Below are 25,303 nucleotides of genomic sequence, written 5' to 3'. Positions count from 1 at the left end.
TCAGGACAGACTTTGAGTATAAATACATATTAATTTTCTTAAAGTAACTATTCAGGGACATCAGGGAACATTATGGAAGGAAAAAAATCACACCCTGATATGGTCTATTTTTCTTATGAAAATAAACATTGTATTTTTATAAAAATCGTATTCAAGTTCTCCAAATATGAAAAGAAACTCATTACCAGTTAACATATTACCATATTGTCACCCCAAATTGACTATGAAGCTATTTCCATTTTCTTTTCTCATATGTGAGTAAACTTACAGAATAAACATACCTGAATTTGAAATAAAATAAATCACAAAGAGGTAAAAGAAAGTTGCAAACACTAGATATAGAAAGCAATCTTGCTACCCCTAAAGGTTTTACTATAAGCATTTATTAACTAAGCCTAAACCAAATTTTTCCTCACTGGTGCCCTGAGATTGGTTGAATCATTATTACAAAACTTGTCTGGCAGGCTTGCTAAAGCGTATGCTGGGCTATATGTCATGAAGAATTTATATCAGGGTGTTAAAAGTGATGTGAGATTCCCATTAAAAGAAATAACCTTAATCATCCACAATAACATTGCATTAATTATTGATAAATCTAATCAGTAATCTGAAATTGCTCACATCTAAAATTAATCAGAAAGGCAGATGAATTCCTAGCATGCTGGCTTGCTCTTTTGCCTTCAAGTACCTTTACAGTGTTTTTATTTACATGCTCCTGAGTTGGAGAAAATTTAACTGAAAACTGGAAAGATTAGATTCTTCAAAGGAATGACTTCACTGGGGTTAGGTTCTACTCTCAAAACTGGGGTATCCACTGTGTGAACTCATGTAAACTGCTGCAACTTAAGTGTTTTTTGTTTTAAACCGATTCTCTTATAAAATCAAATTTTGTACCCATTTCTGAACTTTCCCCTATTTTTATACTCAGAAGTAGCCATAAGCATTCAAAAAATTATCTTAATATATTTATTTTTGTGGTGACTGCAAAAAGCAAACAGAGAGAGATAACTGAGTGAGGAGGGAGGGGGGGACGGAGAGGGAGAGGGAGAGGGAGAGGGAGAGGGAGAGGGAGGGGGAGGGAGAGAGAGAGAGAGAGAGAGAGAGAGAGAAAGAGAGAGAATTATACACTCAATGGCAATATACCCATAATCCAGTTTAAGATATAAACTATTTCCATCAGATAATATTTCCCTAATCCTCCTGGATCATATTCTCCACCCTTCCAACCAGAGTTAAGCATCCTTTTGAATACAAGTTAGTATTTCCAAATTTCATTTATTCATTTATACTTTACTATATATGCATACAAATTAAATTAAAACAATGTTATTGTTTTCCATGTCTTAATATTTACAGAAAGTGTATCATTATGATATGATTTGTGTAGCTCTGTACAATTCACTTCCAGAGCTGTAGAATGCCCTAGGATATGCAAGTACTAGAATTTATCATCTATTCTTTTGCCAATAGATATTCTAAATTCTTGAGATTTCGAATACTGCTGCTTTGAGCATTCTTGTACATGTCTGTAAGAGAAAATATTCAAGTGTTTCTTGAGGTCATAAAATTATAGTAGAATGGCTTCTTTGAAGCATATGCAGCTCTTGAACTTTAATAGGTATTTACCAATTTGATTTACAAGTGGGATTGTGCTAACCTGCACTAACAGTGGCTAAAATTTTTGGTTTGTTCATATTCTAGTTAACTTAAATTTTTTTTTCTGCCAGTTTGTTATATGTGAAATTGAATTTCATTGTGGCTTTTAAAAAATATTTCCACAATTAATTGTGAGGTTGAGAATCTTTACAACTTTTTTTTTTTTTGCGGAATGCGGGCCTCTCACCGTTGTGGGCTCTCCCACTGCGGAGCAGAGGCTCCGGACGCGCAGGCCCATCGGCCATGGCTCATGGGCCCAGCCGCTCCGCGGCATGTGGGATCCTCCCAGACCCGGGGCACGAACCCGTGTCCCCTGCATCAGCAGGCGGACTCTCAACCACTGTGCCACCAGGGAAGCCCGAGAATCTTTTATATGTATTGGCAGTCGCATTTTCTCTTCTGAATGATACATATTTGTCATATGCTATTTTTTTTTTTTGTCTTAGACCTGTGGTTTAATAAGTATTTTGATTGACTTCTAAATACTGGAGGATTTTCCAAATGCCTTTTTGTTACTGATTTCTAATTTAATCCTAAGAACCTACTCTAAATGATTTATATTATTTTAAATTTGTTTAGACTTGTCTTATGGCTCAGCAAAGGGTTTATCTTGGCAATGTTTTGTGATCACTTGAAAAGAATATGAAGTTTCCAACTGTTGGGAGGAGTGTTTTATACATATAAATCAGGTTGTGTTGGTCATTAGAATGGTTCCAATCTTCCGTATGCTTATATACTTATATCTTGGTAATATATTTTGCAATTAGCTGCCCAGGTCTGTGATTTTTTCTTTTGTTTTTGTTGTCATTTGAAGCACATAAAGTTTTCTTATAAATTACAGGTAAAACTGTTAATTTTTTGATTTACACATTTTTGTATTGATGCTTTTTATGAAATCATCCCTTTTTGGAAGTTAAAAGATATTCTATATTTTTTTTCTAAATGTTTAAAGTTTTTATTTTCCTAGTAATGTACTTTTGTGTATGGTGTGAGATTGGAATTTACTTATATTCTTTTTTTAAAAATTTATTTGTTTATTTTGAATCTACTTATATTCTTTAGTATATCATTCCAGCATTGCTTTTAAAAATCAATGCCATTGACATTCAATTACATCTCTCATCATAAATGACATTTCCCTATATACCTATATCCTTTACCGCAGCTCCTTTCTCTTCCATTTTTTTGCTGATTTATCTCTACATCAATACCATGCTCTCTTAATTATTATAACTTCATCGTAGCATTTGATACCTGTTAGAGCAAGTTCATCTTCTCTTCCCCTACCCATCACTAGTTCTTTTTCTTCAAGAATGTTTTAATTATTCTTGGCCTTTTACTTTTTCTTGTAAAGTTTAGAATAAGTTTGTTCCCTTATCCCTCCCACACAGAAAATCATAAGAATTGTTATAGGAATTACTTTATTTTATACACACATACATAAAATTGAGACCATTTATTTTCAAAGCACATTTTCTAAATTTATTACTGATTTTTATATGTTGATTTTTCTATAACACATTTATTACTTTGTATCATTAATCTTCTATCTAAAATCCTTAATTGTCTTATTCTAAAAGGCGTAGCTTCTGTTTAGATTTCTAAGTAAATAATTATATTGTCAATGAATGAGGATATTTTCTATTCCAATCTTTATCCCATTAGTTGTTTTTCTTGTCTTGGTGCAGTGACTGACTCCTTTGGTATTATATTTAATACATACTGTGATATTAGAATGTTGTATTATTCATAATCTTTAAGCTAATATTATTAACACTTTAATATCCATTCTGTTGTTGTCATAGGTGTTTTGATAGATGCACTTTTCCAGATTAAGATAATTTGCTTTGTTCCTCCATTGCTGAAAATTTGTTTATGTATTTTCTTAATTTTAATATTGAATGTGTAACTTCAGTTAAGTATTTTTTTCCTGAACTTAGTGAGATAGTCATTTTTGTTTCTTTTCATGGTTATATCTAGCTTTAAGGGATGATGGGAAAGATAGTCTCTAGCTGATTGGCCAGGAGCCCAGTTAAAACTTTATGGATTGTATTACTGCAATTATCAGTCCTTACTACACAATATTATACTGGTCCACATATTGATTGGAGAGCATTTGCTCTGTTTCAAATCCCTAGAACAATTTATATATGAGTATTATTTAGTTCCCCATCAATGCCTGGAGTTTTATTTTGACTCTTTCTTTCTTTCCTTCTTCACTCTCTCCTTCCCCCCTTCCTTCGTTCCTTCCTTCTCTCTCGGGATTAAAATTTGAACTATTGATTCAATACTGTTAATGTTTACAATTAGTTAATGTTTTCTATTTCTTATTGACTTAATTTTGGTAAACTATATTTTTCTAGTATATTGTCTATTTTCTCTAAAATTTCAAGTTTAAACTGTTATGATACATTTTTTATATATCTTTTGAAAATCACTACTGTATTCTCCTTTTTAATTCTTAATATTTCTTATTTTGAACTTATTTTGCTTTCCTTGATCAGCCTTGTCAGTGGTTTATCTATTTCATAAGTTTTTCTTTTCAAAAAACTAATATGTGTATTTGAGGATCCTTTGTAGTATATTTTTGTTTACTACTTTATCAATTCCTTACTTCATATTTATATAGCTTATATTTATACAGGTTATTTTTTTTCACTTTTGCAAATCAATTTATTTGCTGTTTTACAACTTATATTTCCAAAGGCTTTACAATGTCACATTTTCTTGTTTTTTGATACAATGCTTTAATAGTTCAGTCAAGAGAGATATCATATGATGCAATATTTAGCTCTTCCTTGAAGCTGGAACTCAGCAATTTATTTCCTCTAGAGCTGCTGGGTATTTCCAAAACTTTATAACATCTGCCTTGAATCTCTGTTACTTTGTAGGGGAACTTGGTTTTTGATCTCTCACAGTTACATTCCAATGGTTTGTGAGAGGGTCTCCTGCACTCCAGTCCCTCTGGCTTGGGCATTGTGTGTTTTCTTTGGAGGGTGACACCAGTGCTTTCACAGCCATCCATCCTGTCATTTCAACTGGTAAACCACAGGGACGATGTGCTCATATTCACCACCAGCTTGTAATAACTTGTACTTATTTCTGGTGGGCCAGACCATAAGTTGGGGAGGGACAGAGCACTCAGGTGGCATCCTGATTATCCTTCCAGCCTTCAGATAAGACCTTCCTTTGGAAGATGTCAGAGGGTCTTGTGGACTCACTTCTTCAAGGAGGCATTCTACCTCATCCATTACATCTTCAACTTCCAACTCAGAGTCTTCTGAATCCTCAGGAAGCACAATGGTCAAGGCAGCGCTTTTCTTCAACAAATAGGCTGTCTTAACATTTGAGATGCTGCTCAGGTCTTTCAGCTTCCTGCCTTTCACAGTCTTTTTAGTCTCTGCACACCTTTTCAAGTTCTCTTTATACACCTCCCCAATCTCATCATTCACCATCACTTCATCTTTGTCTGCACTTAATTTCCTATTTGTGACTGGCTTTCTCCATGACCCCTTGGTTTTGCAGTCTAGTGAGGTCCCTTCATCTCTGGAGGGCATTTGCTGGGGGGATTTCTCTACCTATGCAACTCATGTCGCACTGTATACCCTCATTTACTTTGGTAAACTGGGCCAACCAGGTAGGGGAGGGAACGGGCCTCTCGCAGCCATTGTTCTCTACCTCCTCAACTTCATCCTGGTTCCTGCTCCCCACTGACACCTGCTCTGCTCTGTTTCTACCACTTCCTGGTGAAGACTCGGGAATTCTCAGACTGTACCTCATACCACCAACTCATATCACACTGAGTGGCCTCATCTACTTTGTTGAACTGGGCCAACCAGGTAGCAGATGGAACACCCCCCTCAGGGTAGCTATTGCTCTCTACCTCTTCCTCTCCACCCACATTCTCAGGGGAGCCATGGCTCCCACTACTGTTCTCTGGCATGCTTTCCCCTACAGTAAGGAATTCCTGAGATTCTGAATGTAGGCTCGGGGCTTTAACTGCTTCCATGCTGGCACAGAGTGGCCTTTCCTGCTGAAGCTTGTTGATATCTCCAGGAGACTGCTACAATTTTGAGTTCAGGCTATTCTGGATCTCATCTCTGTCAGCTGGAGGTGGTGGGTTTTGGGAAACAGCTGCATATCCCTTCTTTTCTTCACCCAAGTTCATCTCCATGATAGATCCTGACTTAAACATTTCATGTCTTACAACATTAAGACACCACTCTGACTCGACAGCTCTGTGTTCATCTTATTTATACAGCTTATTTTCCACTAGCATTTCAAGGGTATAATTATAGGACTTTCATATATTGTTGCTTTAGAGTTTTACATTTAGTGCTAAATATTTTCTGATTTCTATTATCATTCCTTCACACTTATGCAGAAATATGTTTTTAAATTTGAAATTTATTTTATTCTTCTTTATCTTTTCAGTATTTATTTCTAAGTAATGGTAATTATGACAAAACAATGTTTCTTTGAAATCTGATTAGTTTTTCTTTCAAGTCTAATAAATAGACAATATTTCTGTCTTTTCCACAAATGCTTGAAAACAAGGTATATTTTTAACTTGTTGACTGCAGGGTTAAATGTGCCCGTTATTAATCTGTAATCAGGTTTTTCAAATCTTTTTTATTCTTCTAATTTTTTCTCATTGATCTATCAATGATAAGAGTTGTATTTGCATATTACCTTTTATAATTATGTATATTTTTGTTTAATACATTTTAAGCTATAACATTAGCTTCATTTTTTTGTTGATGTTACTTCACATTTAAACTTTCTGTAGCTTTATGTCATATATGCTGATTTAAAATTGCAGATGGTTAGGTTGCATTTTGTCCAATCAAATCACCTCTTTTCATCTTTAACTGTTAAGTTTAATCAATTTATATTCATTACTATTACTGATAGATTTGTACTTATATCATCCTATTTATGCTTTCTAGATATGTGACTTCTTTAATATATAATCTGATATTTGTAGTTAACATATTTCTTTTGTTCTTTTTTAATGTGTTCAAAAATTGATTAATTCTTGCCCCCTCCCCATACCCCTGACACTGCATTAAAGTTTATACATTCTATTTTTATTATTTTTGTAGTTACTCTTAAAATATTAACACCCATACGGTATATTAAACAACTGTATTTAACAACAATTAATGTTAATTAATCTTTTTACTTTTTCTTGTTCCACCCCGACAATATGAAATTCTAAGTGTGAACCTGTCACACTCTTCTTGTCTTACATCTGAGGTTGTAGGTTGAGTTCTACAGTGTTTTCTTTTTTTTCCTGAAACTCAGCCTAATATTGATTAACTTCCTGATCCTTGAACAACACGAGTTTAAACTATGTGGGTCCACTTACGTGCAGGTTTTCTTTCAGTAGTAAACACTACAATTCACATAATTTGCACAGGTCAGTTGAATCCATGGATGCAGAATCAGAGATACAGCAGACCACAAATGTGGAGAGCCAAGTCTAAGTTATATGTGGATTTCGACAGCTCTTAGGGTGGGTGCCCCTAACCTCCACATTCTTCAGGGGTCAACTGTGTTTTTAAATTGGGGCCTGTGAGCTCCCGGTCACTAGAATATCATCTGTGGCTTAGGATGAGGTTGTGTACTTCCAAAGGATATTTCAGTTGGATTCTTGGCAAGGTTGTTACCAGCATGGCTCTTTATGTTAACTCTTCAGCATTGGAGTCTCTGTACAGCACAGATAGTGACAATTCAATACCAAACATACATCACGATAGGCTCATGTTCTGAATTCCTAGGAAGACTCATTTTCCTATTTAGAGCCAAAGTCAGTAAGAAAGCTTGCTTTCTTTCTCCTTTTTCCTAGTCTATCTTTTTGCTAAAAGTATAACCTTTCAACAGCTCTGTCCTTTACATGGAAGTCACAGTTCCATTCCCCTAATAGCCCTGCTCTCCTGTCTCCACTAGACTCTGTTTAAACCAAAGCCCTTGTTTTTTAAGACTAGCAAATGACCCTTGAATAACCTAAACTTCAGGTACCATTTATAAAGTTTCTGGAACATAATGCGTACTCAAAATAGTCCCATTTGTTGTCATGTCTCCTTTCACCCAGAATTTTATGTTTGTGAACAGATGCAGTAAAACAAAGACAAGAACTCAAGAGCACTACCCTAGTCCACTTTTCTATCAGATTGGTCATATAACAAAGGACAGCTTTTCTATCTTTTTCTTAGTATATTTTTAGTCCCCAAAGATATCGAAGTTTGAGTGTTTTAATTCATTAACATAGAATTTGTACCAGATCTTCGTAGGCAGTTAGACTAATTGGAATGAGAGCCAATCAAATTTTGCATTACCTGAGAATAGAGGGGAAGGAGGGACAATATAGGGCTGGGGAGGTGGGAGACACAAACTACTGGGTGTAAGATAGGCTCAAGGATGTATTGTACAACACGGGGAGTAGAGCCAATATTTTGTAATAACTGTAAATGGAAAGCAACCTTTAAAAATTGTATAAAATTTTAAAAAATTAAAAAGAAATATATGTATCTAAGTGTAATTTAAGTTTACTTTAATCTTATATTTCAGTATTTGACACATTGAACTTGTAGCAATAAGATCATAGTAAAAACTGTAATATGTTATTATAGATGTCTAAATGTCATTCTATGTTGTACACAAATTCATAGTATATAAAAATGGTATAGAAAGAGCATTATATAAGCTTTTTTTCTTTTCTTATTTAAAAGTCTCACTTGCCTTTGCTGAGCAAGCTGCAACTTTAAGATACAGTTGAATTGTATGATTGGATTCTTTTTTTAATTGCTCTGTGACAGACTTCACAGAATCACGTCAAATTTGAGAAGAAGAACTACAAAAGAGTTTCACCTGAGTTGTACCTGTCACAAAGAGAACTGTTGAAACATGGATAATGGGCGTGTGCTCTGGGTTTCTTTGATTTAATTGCCTGAGTCTCCTCTGTAGTAATACGTCTGGCTAAGGTTTTCAACTTTCAAGAGAAAGTTGCTAGACTGTAGAGCTATTTAATAAAAGCCTTTCTCATTGACTTTCAAGATACTTAACCTCCTCAAAGACAGGAAAGCCTACTTTGAAAGAAAAAAATAGGTTAATTGATCTTCATGTGAAGCTTTCTAAATAGCTAGGTAGATATTAAGCTTTCTGAAAATTCAGAACTTCTACTAAATGAACTAAACACTACTGGGTACAAATAAAGAGGTGATTATTTTATCAATTTCATTAGCACAATTTATTAAAGGTCCTGGCCATGATACAGGGAGCACTAAGTGAGGTACTACAGGGAATTATAAGGAAGAAAGCAGTTCTGCCCAACTAGGTTTATGGTCCTAAGAAGGACCTCCAGAAAGCCTGATAAAGATGTGCTAACTTTACTGAGCCAAGGGAATTTAAAAGGAAATAACCATCCAGTTTTCACTGTAATTGGTCCCTTTGAGGCCAGCTTTGCCTGAAGCAGATATAATTTTAAAAGGAGGCAGACAACCCAGTTGGGTTCTTCTTTAAATGATCTGAGGCAAAGCATGGGATAAAGATTGGAAGCATATTCCTTGGAGTTTTTCCTGTCATTGAGGCAGGATCTCTGTTTAGCTCAAGGGATATCTTGGACTCTTCTTGAATCTTTTATTTTTACATTTTACTACTTTCCTGAGTTTGCTGAGTCCAGTTGTATAAACATCTGAATAGTAACTTTCAAGCCCCATGCTTCATCGTTAATGCTGATAAGAAAGAATTCCAAATATACACAAAATATTGTATCTCTAAATCTATCTATGCAGATCTACACATCTATCTTTAAATAAAAAGAAATTAGTCATTGTAAGTTGTTGATTAGAACAATACAACTATTTCTGAGATAAAACTATTTCTTTCTTCACAAAAAATCATGAAAATAAAACAAATATTTATTAAACACCTATCTAATATAGAGCAATATGTCAAATATCATTAAGTGCACAAACATGAAGTCATGGTCCATGGCTGTGAAGTCCTTACGATAAAATAATGGAAACAAAATAACTACAGTCCATAGCAGAAATTGATGAGTGTCACAAGAAAGAAAAAGTTCTGTATTAACTGAGAATGGTGTTTCTTAAACTTTGGTGAGTATTAGAATCTCTGGACCTTGGTAATTATGCAGTTCATATTCTGCCCTTTCTAGGATGAACCTAGAATTTACAACCTTAACTCTCCATGTGATTATAATGGATTGGTCTGAGGACCACACTTTGAGAAACATCTCAATAGTATAAATATTATTTATGGCTGAGGATGATGAAGAAAAATAGTCTTCATGAAGCACGTAGAACGTTTGTTGGCCCTCAAAAATATAATTTTGACAGAATGGAGATAAGAAGAGAGTCCAGTTGATAGAAATAATACGAAAAAAATGGATGAAGAATTTGTTCTTAGAGACTGCCTCTGAAACAGACAGACACTGAAGTAGAACTGTGCAAAAGCAGAGTTGTATGGACTTGCAGAGTCAGCCAATAACTAGGATTCTAAAGTGCCCACTGAAACATGGCTATTATGACTTCTTTTGTTAACTCAAATTTTGTTTTGGAGAAAGACAGGGGAAGGGAGAGGTCATGGAGGAAGGGATGGCAATAATAATTTAATGAAAACATAGCTTGTTTGAGTCCTTTGTTATCCAAGCAAATATTGTTAAGGGAAGAGTTAACATCTGACTGTCTTTGCAGCCATGTTTGTAAGATGGGGATCGTGTCCTACCTGTGGTTGTCTGTCTTCCTTATTTGGCAGAATAGGATTTTTCTTGGTCAGGCAGCCTATCAGCGAAAACTGCTTACTTGTTTCTTTTTTCTAAGTGCCGGAACTGTTCTTGCACTGAATTTGTTTCTGTCCTAAAAGGAAGAAAAGCACCTATGTAATAGTGTTACATAAGTCAAATAAGTTAACATTTGCAAGTCATTTGTAACAGTGCTTATTAATGTAACATGAACAACAACAGGACAAAACAAAAAAACACTGTCTTTGTCTTCGTGTCTACTGTATCTCTTTAGAATTAGGTAAACTGCTGCCTAAACTATACTCAGTTCTTGTTATAGTGCATTTTCCTTCATTTCTAATCCATTTTCAAATTCCTCTGTTCCTGGTTCAAACCTATCTTCTTATAACAGTGATGCTTTGCTTACTCCAGTATTTCTGAGACCTGGTCATGTTAATTCTTTACATTTATAAAGAGGAAGGATTCTAATTTTATGCCTAAAACCTTTATTGGTTCCACTTTGCTGGCTCAGAGAGAAAGGTGTTAATAATTCTTTTTTCCTATTGTTTCACATTTCTGACTCCACTAATGGCCCTTAGGCTCTGTGCTGGATATAGTCCATTTACTCCTCCAGGTACACTCTCCTAATACCTTCTCTATGTCCTAGTGGCTGACCTTTATAGATTGCAGCACCTAGGCTTTCTTGTCCTTTGGTTTGGACTTGCCCTTGCAATGGATCAGAGTACACCTCACTGAATGTCCTCAGTAGAGGAGAGCTTATATGAATCAAAGGGATAGTACAATATATGTTTTTAGAAGAAAAAACCAGATCGTTAAATGCTGCTGCTTTTTGTTTGGTGCCATCTGGGAACTCTTTTTCCTCAGGTTTCCTTCCATCTCTCGTGGATTCTGTTCTGTTGGCAATACATAAGGAACTCGAGCTTGTCCCAACATAAGAGAGCTCCCTAACTTTAGAAGGTACAGCAGAACCTAAGGTGATTTCTAAGAAAAAGGAGCGTTGCAGAAGCACCTCGGGGCAATTCTCCTCTCTTTTTCTTGGATCCATCTTTTCATGCTTGAAGGGAAAACGTCAGCATACCGAGCTAGCTTGAAGGGCAAACTTGTGTTACCTGCACCATCACTCTACATGATAATCCCAATGTCTGATACTGCTAATTGAATGGCATTCTTGTTCACTAGGCTATGTTCTGCAACGAATCCTTCTCAATACAGCATTCCAAATAGCCTCTTGTAACCCATCAGAATTGGTACTCAAGATGAAGCATATTTTTTTTATCCCTTCTAAGAATAGAGGGACAAAAAGAGCTCCCAAATATCCTCCATGATGTAGTTTAGTTCACCAGGGAAAGAAGAGTATATATGAATTTGGAGCCTTCATCCTAACAAATAACAGAATTTTCTTTCTCAGCAATTTTGGGGAAATATTGGGTTAAGTTAAACAGCCTAAACATCATCTTAGAGCCTTGCACATGCTAATCTGCACCGCTCATCTTCAACAGATGAGAGAAGTCTATAGCTTGAATTAATCAGATTTATTTTGGTTGTAAGTGAGGGAACTCCAGCTGGAATGAGTTTAAGAGGGGAAAAACAATTTATGGATACCAGACTATAGAAATGCATGGCAAAGATAATCACTGGTTCAAAACAGACATGGAACCAAGGAGAGGGATACTGTAAAGATTTTTTTTCCAATCTTATTTGTTTCTATCAGTTTCATTCTTTATTCTTTTTAGACTGGATTTTTCTCAGTGACATGGAACGTTCCACTAACATTTCCAAATTAGTATCTTAGGGTTTTGCCAACAAAGAGAGATTGCCTTTTTTTTTTAATATATATTTTTTCCAATTAAAAGTATAAAAGCTAGGAAGCATATAATGGGCTTGGTTTGGGACATGCCCTGGGAGTGGAATATTACAATTAGTCAGCCCCTAGATCCATATGGTTAAAGCTTAGGAATGAAGAACTCAAAATAGAAAAACAGAGTGCTCTTGCAAAGAGAAAATGTTATTGGCCATTCAAAATAGTAGATGATCATTACAAAGCATTTTCCATGTTTATTTGATCATTGAGTCTTTTTATTGTACAGAAAATCTCAAAAGGACCTCCAGTCTGCTAAATATTCTTTAGAAAATACTGGTTTATTTTAAACATAGCTCTCAGAATATTTAAATGGTGGTGTATGGCTTCTGGAGGAATCAGATATTCAGAAATCTGGCCATATTCAATACAGCTATCACCAGCCAAACAAAACAGGAGTTTCTCATAATTCCTTAAAAGTTTTACTCTCTCTAGTCATTTTGCTTTTTTAGAATGCTTTCAATGATTATCACTTTCTTTCCTTTCTACTCATCCATATTCTACCTAAACTTTTGGCCATGTTTAAGCTGCTCTGATTGTGGGAAACTAGCTCCCTAGTGAACTCTTACGTCTTTAAGCTTTTATACGATGTTATTTTACAATTATTTGGCAAATTTGCAAGTACTGTGAACTGTTGTTTTTGTGTGCACATGAACTAGATGTGTGTTTGCATGTGTGCATAGATGTTCAAGCATGTGTGTATGTGTGTGTGGGGGGGTGCTGTCTCCCTAAATCAAGGGAATATAATTCAATCAGCAAGTTCTGTCATAGATCATAGAGAAATGGGAGGAAGTTACAGGAGAGAGCCTGGGAATGTGCGAAAGCTGTATCATGAACTATTGTTACTGATGAGAGTGTGTTGCTTTGGTGACCACATCTATGTTCTGTGGTAGATGATCTGTCCTGGAAGAAAAAAAAAAAAAAAGTCATTTTTCCCTCATTAGTTATTTCTGCCTTACTTTTCAGGGAATTTGCCTATTGGTTCCCTAAATGTTGGTGCCTGAATTGTGAACACTGTTTTCCATTGGTGATTCCAAAATAAGAATCAAACCCAAACTATGCAAATAAATACATATTATTTGATACTTAAAAAGTATATCAATTAGGATTAAAGATGAGCTGAATGAAAAAGAGAACCCCAAATATCCGTGACCTAAATAAAACAGAGCTTAATTCTCTGCTAAGTTAAGTTCAGAGGCGGACAGTTCTCTCCAGACATGAATATTCCAAACTCAGGAAGCATTCCTTCTTGTTCCACTCAGTGATTGCTTGCATGAGTTCTATTTTCGTGGTACAAATTGACTTTCAGGCAGCAATTTTGGGGAAAGGATCAAGATACAGAAGCGGAAAAAGCTATGCATCATTTATCTTTTAAAAGTGTTCTTGAGAGCTGTTACCCAACACTTCCACGTTAGTCTTTCTGGTAAGAACATAATCCCACATTTTCATCACTGACTCTATTTTTTATTTAATAGTCTAATAAACATCTGCCATCCTATGCAAGATCTAGAATATTGACAGTAAATTTATTGTTGATACTCTAGATGGTTTTCTTTTTTCCCAGATTAATTGAGACATAAGCCCATTAAAAAATAAAAGAAAGGAAAGGGAAGAACATCTAGGAGGTTATACACTAAAATGCTAATGGAAGATTGACTGAGGCTTTAAAGGTGATTGTTTCTGTTTATTTTCTGTTTACTCACCTAACATTTCTAATTTGTCTATAATTCTATATTACTTATATAATATAAAGATAATAAAAGTCAAAAACCATAAAAAAGAACTTTTTCTCTGTTCAGGGAGTTTGGGAGAGCAGATCACTTTGACAGAAACCATTTGTAAAATGATAGCTTAATATTCACGTTAGAGAAAAAAATAAATTGTATTAGTTGTGACCTAGTAAATAGATGCCAATCTTATTTATTTCAAATGATGATTTTGTAATAGCAAACCTACCGTAAGTGAAAAAGTCAAAGACTTAAATATCAAAAAAAACTATTGTTGAAAGAGCACTAAACTAAAAGCATATGGCCTGGCTTTAAATTCAAAGAGATAAAAGACAAGGAAAAGGAAGAAAATAAACTTCACTCTCCATCTTTACATTCCATCTTTTAAAGTTTTAAACTTTGTGTAAATCATCCTTTTCAGGCTTGGCTCTTTAGCAACTAACGTTTCACTAAACATTTATTTGCTAAACAGCTGTCAGCAGTTATTGATAGAGTATGTGTTCAATGTGATAATAAGGTGACCTTTTAAAACTTAGAAACAAGGAAAAAATCGTTTAAAATTAAACAAGAGGGCTTCCCTGGTGGCACAGTGGTTGAGAGTCCGCCTGCCGATGCAGGAGACACGGGTTCGTGCCCCGGTCCGGGAAGATCCCACATGCCGCGGAGCGGCTGGGCCCGTGAGCCATGGCCGCTGAGCCTGCGCGTCCAGAGCCTGTGCTCCGCAACGGGAGAGGCCACAACTGTGGGAGGCCCGCGTACAGCAAAAAAAAAAAAAAGAAAAGAAAAAAATTAAACAAGAAAACCTCATATTTAGCTGATACAACTGATATTCCTGATATGTCTTTAGCAGATAAATGATCAACGTCCTCATACAGTGTTACTGATGAGCCTAAGGATCATCATAAATCCTCAAAATAAACTGACTATGATCTCAGGCATACATAACATGACTGAAATTCCATTGTCAATTGTATGACACCATACCTGGAAAAATAATATACAGAGAGGTATGCTCACCTTAAGGGGAAAATGCAAAGAACTAGACACTGTCAGGATTTTCCAGGGAAAAGAGATATTCAATTTAACAGACAAGAAAAAGGTCACTGAGAAAGTGATACTTTCTGTTTGGGGAGTGGAAGAAAATTTTCCATAATCATTTATCTCAGTTCACTTTTGGGCCATTATCCAAACTGCAGATTTGTAATTTGGTGTCCTAAATATTTCCATTCCAATCAGTGATTTTCTTGATAAAGGATTGCTCATTTGTACAAACAGCTGTCAAAGTCCATTCACTACAGTCCAATCATTCCTTTTTTTTTTTTTTCCCCCCGGTACGTGGGCCTCTCACTGTTGTGGCCTCTCCCATTGTGGAGCACAGGCTCCAGACGCACAGGCTCAGCGGCCATGGCTCACGGGCCCAGGCGCTCCATGGCATGTGGGATCTTCCCGGACCGGGGCACGAACCCGTGTCCTCTGCATCGGCAGGCGGACTCTCAACCACTGTGCCACCAGGGAAGCCCATTCCTTGACTGAACAAACTTGTGTGTCTTGACATTCACAGCTAAGGTTAGTCCTTAGACCATGGTGAATTTACCTAGGCAAGGGTATGCAGTGATTCTTCCCAAAAGCTGGCCAGCTAGCTTTCTTCTGTTGACATCTGCACCTCTACATCACTCTCTTCAAATTTCAACATATTGTCACCTCCAGGTTTGCTAATGACTACTTTGTAGCCAGGTGTATTTGCTTTTTCATCTCACTTGTGAGATGATCAAGGTAGTTATCTACAAAAGAGAAAAAAAAAGGCATTTGTAGATAAATTGATTGGATACAGGACAAAATATCTAATTCTGATACTTGAAGTAACTTGGATCAGTGAATGATCAGCTAGTTTGAAAGTCACAGAGTGAATTTAGTGATAGAAGTTTTACTATAGTCTTTATTCTGTGTAATTCAAAGTAAAAATAGAAGTGTATTAATTGTTCTGATAATTTCATGTCAGCATTCAGATTAGTCTTCAAATAATTGGGTTGCTAATAGATTCAGTGTATTCCAGGAAATGTGTATGCAATAGAAAGCTGTTATTTTTCCTCACTCTTCTTTCCTAAATTAGAATTTAGAACTCTTTGATCTTCCTGTGAAGATTCCTCCAGCTTCAGTATATGTGGACATAACCTTAAAATTTGTTTCTGTTTACTATTCTTCATATCAAATGACATCCAAGTCAATGTCAGCAAACCCTTTCTCCCCCTTTCACAAGTTGATTTATTTATAATAGATTTTTAAGGTAGATTTAGAGTATGAATCTTTTTTTGATGTATATTTATTTATGTTTGTTTGTTCTTTAAATCTGTGTCTCTCTTTCTGCCTTGCAAACCTGTTCATCTGTACCATTTTAGGAGGGCAAGAGTCTTTTTATTTTTTTTAACATCTTTATTGGATATAATTGCTTTACAACGGTTTGCTAGTTTCTGCTGTGTAACAAAGTGAATCAGCTATACATATACATATATCCCCATATCCCCTCCCTCTTGCATCTCCCTCCCACCCTCCCTATCCCACCCCTGTAGGTGGACACAAAGCACTGAGCTGATCTCCCTGTGCTATGCGGCTGCTTCCCACTAGCTATCTGTTTTACGTTTGGTAGTGTATATGTGTCCATGCCACTCTCTCACTTCATCCCAGCTTACCCTTCCTCCTCCCCGTGTCCTCAAGTCCATTCTCTACGTCTGCATCTTTATTCCTGTCCTGCCCCTAGGTTCATCACAACCATTTTTTTTTTTTTAGATTCCATATATATGTGTTAGCATATGGTATTTGTTTTTCTCTTTCTGACTTACTTCACTCTGTAAGACAGACTCTAGGTCCATCTACCTCACTACAAATAACTCAATTTTGTTTCTTTTTATGGCTGAGTAATATTCCATTGTATATATGTGCCACATCTTTATCCATTCATCATTATTTTTAAAGAACTCTCCTTTTCCTTTTTAAAATAGCTGTATGACATTTATCTTAGAAATCAGATGAATTAAAATTAATTGAGTATTGGGAATTAGAGGATTTAGAACATGGACTGAATGACTGAAGACATCTCTAGGTAGTAACTTCTAACTTGAATTATGGTTCTGAGGGTTTTAAAATGGGAGCTGATGTAAATTAAATATGGGAGCTCAATGGAGAGCATAAAAACATAAACAAATGCTAAATCTATTCCAGAGGTGAGAAAGACATATATATATATATATATGTATATATATATATATACATATATATATGAATGAAAGACATCGAGAAAACTTGTCATAAATCATAGAAATCCACAAATCATAAATTAAGACAGTATTAAGACAGTATAAATGTTCTAACAATTTTGGCTATAGCTAACATTAAAAATACTGTATAACTGAAACCCTTAGGACCATTAGCTGCAAATTCTGAAAACTCCTTTTACTTGAGGAAGAGGGTAATGACAACAACAAAAAAGACATCTCTTCCATACAGGTAGGATCCTTGTGTGTATGGGGGCAGGAAGAATATAACTGTATAAAAGTGGGATATCTCCCCATGAAGCAGACATTAACTTTTCTCTGATAAAAGGTTTATAATTTTTAAAAGTTAACATTACTGTTCTTTTTCACTGTTGCAAACTGACGTAAGTCCTTTTACCCATTCAGTAAACATCAGGGATCTTTTGATAAATATTCACCATCTCTGCGGTTTACAGGGAGGTGGGAACTATATTTCCTTTCCTTCATATCCTTAGCACCAGGTGGTAGGTATCAAAGAAGGCAAACATTGCTTAATGCACAAATATTAATAGCAAGAATGTTCAGAACAGTCTTATGACCTATTCAGTAGCTTGGACAATATCTCTCTCCGTCTTAGACTTTTTCAGTGGCACTTTGTGTGAAAACTTGACTCCAAGGTGGACTCTTGGATTCTTTGAGGACAAAACTGGCCAACTATAGTGAGGTTAAGTACATTCCCTGTGAATTTGGATGTAGGAATGTATTAGTTTGCAATTACTGCAATAACACTACATGATAGACACAAATCAAAATGGCATACAAAACCCAAAAAATGTTTATTGAACTCATGTTTCTGCATGTTGGCAGTTTGGGGTGAGGGGTTTGGCTGATCTACACTGGCCTAGGCTGGGTGTGCCTGCTTTAAGCTATGGCTTCAGCTGGGCTTGTATCTTTGCTGGAATACGATTTGGTCTAGGGCCCAAGAAAATGGAGAAGTGGCCACCTAGGGAAAGCTCATCTTAGTAGAGGCAGAAGAGGGCAAGACCAACTGCATAAGTGCTTTTTAAGCTTTTGGTTATATCACTCACACTAACACTCTATTGGATAAAGCAAGTCATGTGATGTATATATCCACAAAAGATGTGGATATAGGGAAAGGTGAAAAATTGGGGCCATAAAACAATCTAGCACAAGGACTAACAAGGTTATAGAACTCAGGAGCTGCACACCCCACTTGCCAAATTCTTCTACCTAATCTTAAAATGAGACCTGCACATATATCCTAATCAAACAGTTTTCTAGAACATCACTATTTCACCAATAAAAATAGTGCTTTTAACATCCTCTTGCTAATTAACAAACACCCTGGTGTAGATTTCCATAATGATATCTGAAATTTTAAACAAAACTGTTTAAATATTGATTCCTACTTAAAGTACTTCAAGTGCTGTCAGAATAATCTTAGTGATGTAGACACACATACATCACACCATTATCTTGTATTACCACCCAGGCAATTATGGGAGCCACAAGACTTTTCATGAAGTGATACCTCTCGGCTTTCGTCGGGCAGTCCCATCTATGTTCTGAAAAATTGGTCCCTCTGATTTTAAGTTATATATGCTGGGTGGAAGAGAATTTCTTGCTTTTAAAATAACTTCAAATAACGTGGATTTAGCAGAATTTGAGGTCTCAGCTCTTTGGTAACTGAAATTCCTCACCAAAAACAGTTCACTCTCTTTTTTACCTCTCTTGGCCTTGGATACCTGATCCAATGTTCACATTGTGAAGTGTGAACACTCTGACCCATTACTGACTGATTAAGAACTAGCCTAGAAACAGCTAGAAAGTTTTAGAAACCGTTGGTAAGGTCAGAACTACATAAAATTTCTTCTAGTAAGGAATTTACCCTGGAGGGAAACAGAATTACTATCCAGGCTAGTTAGCAGGAGACTGAAAAGGTGAGGAAAGCAATCTCTCAGAAATGAGTGGCAATTCTTGACTGCAATCATCAGGAGGGAGAAAACTGAGTAAGTTGAAAAAAATATTTGCAAGAAAATTGCTCTCCTGATGTTTCCCAATACTGGTATGGGAGGCCAAACAGGCAGCCATGCAAGGAAAGTTAATTGCCTGCAAGGCCTGTAACAAAAGAATAAACCAGAGGGAAAACATGAAATTGGAATCCAAATATAAATTTTCAAAAAAACAAATTAGCGAACAGTAATAAAATCAAACACAGGGGAAAAAAGCTCGTAAAATACTATTAAAATGGTAGCAGACACTTGAAATGTTTCTAAATGTAAAAAAACTATGCCTGTAAGTTATAAAACTATGTTTGTACTAATACATTTTCCAGTGGCAAAAATGAGGCTACTCTTTTTTTTTTTTTTTTTTTTTTGCTGTACATGGGCCTCTCACTGTTGTGGCCTCTCCCATTGGCGGAGCACAGGCTCTGGATGCGCAGGCTCAGCGGCCATGGCTCACGGGCCCAGCCGCTCCGCGGCCTGTGGGATCTTCCCGGGCCGGGGCACGAACCCATGTCCTCTGCATCGGCAGGCGGACTCTCAACCACTGCACCACCAGGGAAGCCCAAGGCTACTCTTTTTTGAACAACAAAGATTACAGGCAAAGTGTCTACTGGAATCCATGTAGTGAAGGTATGAATCACAAACATTAGAATTTCTTTGAAGAGAGAGGTATGGCAGTTATTATTTGAACCATTAAAAAATAAAACTATGTGCAATAATTCCGGACAGTAGAGAAATCATATTTTGCTATATATGTATATATATAGATAGATAGATTTATTTATTGCTGTATATGTATGTGTATATGTGGGGAGATGGAGTGTGATTCTGACTTGTAATAAAATTTATTGAGATAGGAAGAATAAACTATTTCATTTATTTTATTGGGAGAGAATAACATTCATTTTAAAATATTAAGTCAGTTGCCAAATTGATTTGTCTGCTCTACATACTATATGTTTCCATATAAATTTTAGAAAGAGTTTTTAATTTCTACAAAAAATCTTTCTAAAAATTTTTTCCTACAGAATGTCTGCTGAGATTTTGATAGTGATTGAAGTGACCCTGTAGATCAATTTTGGAAAATTCCTATTTTAATATTACTCAGTTTCCAAATCCATTGACATGGAAAGTTTCTCTATTCAATTAGGTATTCTTTTATTTCTCTCAGCAATGTATAATTTTAAATATATAAATCTTGCACTTCTTTGGTTAAATTTATTCATGATTTATTTTCTTTTAAATGCTATTTTGAATAGAATTGCTTTCATTGTTTTCAAAACATTGTTTTGAATGTTTCTTGCTATTGTATAGAAAAACAACTGATTTTCTTACACTGATCTTGTTTCCTGAAACCTTCATAAACTTGTTTATTAGTTCTAGTGGTTTTATTGTGGAATTCTTAGAATATTTATGTACAGGGTCATGTTATCTCCAAACATAGTTTTACTTCTTCCTTTCCAATATATATGCCTTCGATTTCTTCTTTCCTCATTGTACTGGCCAAACTCTATTAAAATTTGAATAGAAGTGGTGAGAGGAGACATCTTTAACTAGTTTCTGATCTTAAGAAGAAATAATTCAGTCTTTTTCCATTAGGTTTGATGTTAGGTATAGATTTTACTTGGATACCCTTTATCAAGTTGAGAAATTCTATCTTATTACTAGTTTGCTGAGATTTTTAATCACAAACATATGCTGCATTTTGTCAATTGCTTTTTCTCTGTCTTTTGAGGTGACCATGTGGTTTGTATCCTTTATTATGTTAATATGGAACATTACATTGTTTCAGATAGTAAATCAAATGTTAATTCCTGAGATAAATACCACTAGGTCATGATATATAATCATGATGTGTTGCTGAATTTGTTTTGCTAATATTTTGTTAGGGACTTTGGTGTATTTATCAGATATTGGCCCTTGTTTTCTTTTCTTGTGATGTCTTTTGATTTGGGACCACTATTACTGGCTTCATAGAATAAGTTATTAAAGATTCCTTCTTCCTCCATTTAGAAAGCATTTTTTGAAGTACTCGTATTACTTCTTGTTGAAACACTTAATAAAATACACCAATCAGGCTGTCTGGGCTTGGGGCTTTGTTTTGTGGAAAAGTTTTCAATTATTAGTTGAATATATTTGCTATTCAGATTTTCTATTTCTTAAGTTAGTTCGGGTAATTTTGGTGTTTTAGAAAATTCTTCATGTCATCTAAATTGTCTAATTTGCTAGCATGTTTGTTCACAGTATTCCCTTAGAGGATCACCTCCTCTGTGAAGTCTTCCTTGCCTCCCTCAGAAGGAAGAATAGCCCTTGATCTTATTTTCATGTTTCCCGTAACTCCCCAGAATCTCTTTCTTACAGCACTTTCACACACTCTGCTGAAATATGCATGCATCTGTCTCTCTGCCAGTGAGCTCTTTGAAAGCCCAGGCTGTGCCTTGATCATTTTTTCTGAATTGCCAGTGTCCTTCAAATTGTCGGGTCCACTGTAGGTGCTGGATATAGGTTCAGTTCCCCAGAAGCACACCCTGAGATGGGGATTTATTTGCAAGTGATTTATTTTACAAATGCTCCCAGTAGAAAAGAGTAATGGGGAAGAGGGCCAGGGAAGGTGAGGAGGTCAAGCAAAGATATAATTTCAGGCAAAAGTCCCGCAAAGGGGAACTTAAGCTTGATCCCATAGGGAACTCTGGTGCATAAGTTTAAGCCTTAGCAGTTGTAAACGGGGTTTAAAAAGAAAAGAAAAAAAAATATTTTTTTAAATATTCTTTTAATATCTGTAGTTAAGTAGTCATGTTTCCTCCTTTATTGCTGATTTTGGTAATTTGTATCTTTTATTTTCTTGCACAGTTTGTCAATTTTGTTGATATTTTCAAAGAAACAACTTTTAATTTTAACTTCATTATTTTTTCTATATGTTTTCTACCTCATTTATCTCCGCTTTAGTCTTTATTATTTCATTATTTCTGCATGTTCTGGATTTAGCTGGTTTTATGGAGAGAGGTTATGATCTACTCACTCTATTATGCCAGAAATAAACCTCTAGTTAAAGCAGAGATACATCATTTTAGACCTCGTTAGTCAGAATCTCTGGAGGGGATTCCACTGAGTGTCTACTTCATAAAATTCCCGTGATGAATAATGATGGTCACCAAGATTGAGATACAATTATATTTGGCAAGTCTATGATTTGGTCTATGATTTTGGTTACATTCACATTCCTGAAATAAGATAATCAAGTTTAATTGATAACCTAAGTATAGAATCAACACAAAAGTTACATATATATATAATATACATATATATACAGATATAACTTTTCAAATGATAAATAATATAATATTATCATATCAGTTATTTAGTACACTCTTCTGGACACATTTACATGTGAAGTCAAATTGTAATGGAAAAGTTGTTTGGCACAGTAGATAAGTAGGACAGAGAAAGCTAAGTAATTGAATACAGTTAATCTGATTAGGTTATGAGAGCTCAGTATTTCCTTCTCCTTTGGATGATTACACTTGACATAGTGAATTCAAATATCCAAGGCAACCAGTCACTGTTCAACAGCCAGCATTAGAAACATATTGACAGTTCTTTCTTTTTGGTTGCACCTACTCTAGATTCCCTTCAGATCTTCAATTAACAAGATCAATTTAAGTATGGGATTAGTTATTGTTGCATGACTGGATTTGCTTATACACAGTCTTTTCACAGCACATATTTAAAATCTCTTCTATTGTACGCTATTTCTGTATGGAGGCTTATAATTAAGAGAGTGACATACTATCAAATGATATTAATACCAGAATACAGAACATCTTTATCATTGATATTTTAGCAGCACTCTAGATAAAAGTTGAAAGATGGATATAACATTGCTTTTTCCAACACTGGATAAGGATCAAAATAATTTTGGGGTTACAGTTTTATATTCTAACAGAATGCTTAAGTTACTACAAATTTGGGTAACCAATTGCTATGTATTACCTAACTTTCATAACACATATTTAATTTAGTAACACAATTATTAATAAAGGTAACAAGATAATGAAGGAAATAATTTTTATTTAGATAGTAGAGTTTTTAAAAATATTACACTCCAAGTATAAAAGAGATGAATGAAGAATATAGGAGTAGGAAGGGAAAAATAACTTGTTTGTCTTACTCAAATATTTAAAAGAGGTCTAAACAAAGTCAACTCAATTGAAGCCCGACTTTCATTGCCTGTTTTTATAGTTCCATGTAGAGTGGGAATCTACATGTCCAGACTCCTTGCCTTGAGAATATCTCTTGTATTTGCATATTTCAATTTTGGTCATGTAAACTAGTATATATGATAAATATCAATTTACCATATAAACTGGTAGCTCAGGAGTGAAAGGTAGAAAGAGTCATGTAACCTTATAGGTATTTGACCTTAGTCTTCATTCAGATCAAAATTCTCTATTCAAGCCTTTAGGCTATCAAAGGTAGTACTTGAGATGGTTAGGTCTCAAAATAGTCATGAAAGTTGTGTACACATCCACATGATTATTATACAATTTTAGCTCTGTAAAACCCCATACATTTGCCTTTATTTTCTTTGTGATTTATTGGAAGAGATTTGGACCTGAATTCTTTTGAATAACTGGCTCTTTCCCTGTGTTAGTCAGTTTGGGCTGCCATAATAAAATCCCATAGACTGGGTGGCCTGTAAACAACAGAAATTTATTTCTCATAGTTCTGAAGGCTGAGAGGTCCAAATTCAAGATGCCGGCACATTTAGAGTCTAGTGAGAGCCCAGCTTCTGGTTCACAGATGACAGTCTTTTTGCTGTGTTCTCACATAGCAGAAGGAGCAAGCTAGTGAGTGCTCTGGGGTCTCTTTTATAAGGGCGCTGTAGGGAAGCAAACTTTGCCACCTCAAAACGTGTCTCTTTGGCATGAAGGTTAATTTAGGCTGATTATTTTTAAGAAACAGAAGAGTCAAAAAGTTTTTCTTGTTACTCCCCTGAACTGCCTAAAAGAATTTAGATAAAGGGCCTGTTCCCTGAATAGAGCTATCACCAGAGATATCTTCAAAGAATATGGGCTAAGTGTGGTGGGAGGGACTCTGCAGGGCTTAATGTTCAAAGTCCACTCTGTTGCCCCACTGTCTCTACATGGTCCAGCAAACATTTTTTACCAAACATTTATTCCTCCATCTCTATGTGAATTGTCTTCCTTCCCTTTGAAGTTCCAACGCAATATACCCAACATTCTCTTTTGCTTTTTAGCTGAAGATGGTACTTAAATTGAGGACTTTGGCCATTTTGGCAAATTACTCAGTTTACCTGGGTCTCTCCCATGTATACATTTTATTACACTTTTGTTTGTTTTCCTCCTATTAATCAGTCTCAGGCCAATTTAATTATTAGACCAGCCAGAAGAACCTAGAAAGTTAGAGGAAAATTTCTTCCTCCTGGACAGCATTAGTCCCATTCATGAGAACTCAACCCCCATGACCTAATCACCTCCCAGAGGTCCCACCCTTCATATACCATTGCATTGTGGATTAGATTTCAACATATGAATGTTACGGGACACAAACATTCAGTTTATAACAATCCCCTACTTCACTTTGCACATGTAGACTAGACACAGGAATGCTCCTGTGACCATACAGAATGCCCAGAGAGTTACACCTGTTGATTCCACTGAGATTCAAGGAAAGAACAGAAACATTGTCTTTGCACCAATGAGGACAATTAAAACTGGTTTTTATTTTTAAGCAAGAAATCCTTAGAGACAGTGGAATTCACTGTATTCTTGAAAAATAATTGTCATATTTATTGTAGTAAAAAGTCTACAATAGAGCTGTTTTCACATTTATCTAGGATTTTCCATTACCAAAGCTAGTTTGCTTCAACTAAATTATACAGAGACAATGCTTAAAGGACTCCAGAGAGAGCAATCCTAACTCAATAATTTCCAAGCAGTTTTCCCCATCATGACCCATAGTCTATACCCTAGCAGTGTTTCACTCAGCTTGATTGTTGCTAA

At 35.5% G+C, this 25,303-nt stretch overlaps 1 pseudogene; it reads right to left on the bottom strand.

Moving 5' to 3' along the window:
• Positions 1-1,421: 1,421 nt before the first annotated feature.
• On the bottom strand, positions 1,422-6,051 carry LOC149746923 (uncharacterized; annotated as a pseudogene).
• Positions 6,052-25,303: the final 19,252 nt, after the last annotated feature.

This window comes from Delphinapterus leucas, chromosome 17, assembly GCF_059928025.1.
Source record: "Delphinapterus leucas isolate spDelLeu-1000000601 "Yukka" chromosome 17, BTC_Dleu_Yukka2, whole genome shotgun sequence".
Taxonomy (NCBI): Eukaryota; Metazoa; Chordata; class Mammalia; order Artiodactyla; family Monodontidae; genus Delphinapterus; species Delphinapterus leucas.
The sequence above is the reverse complement of the archived record's forward strand: the minus strand, read 5'-3'. Positions and strand labels throughout refer to the sequence as shown.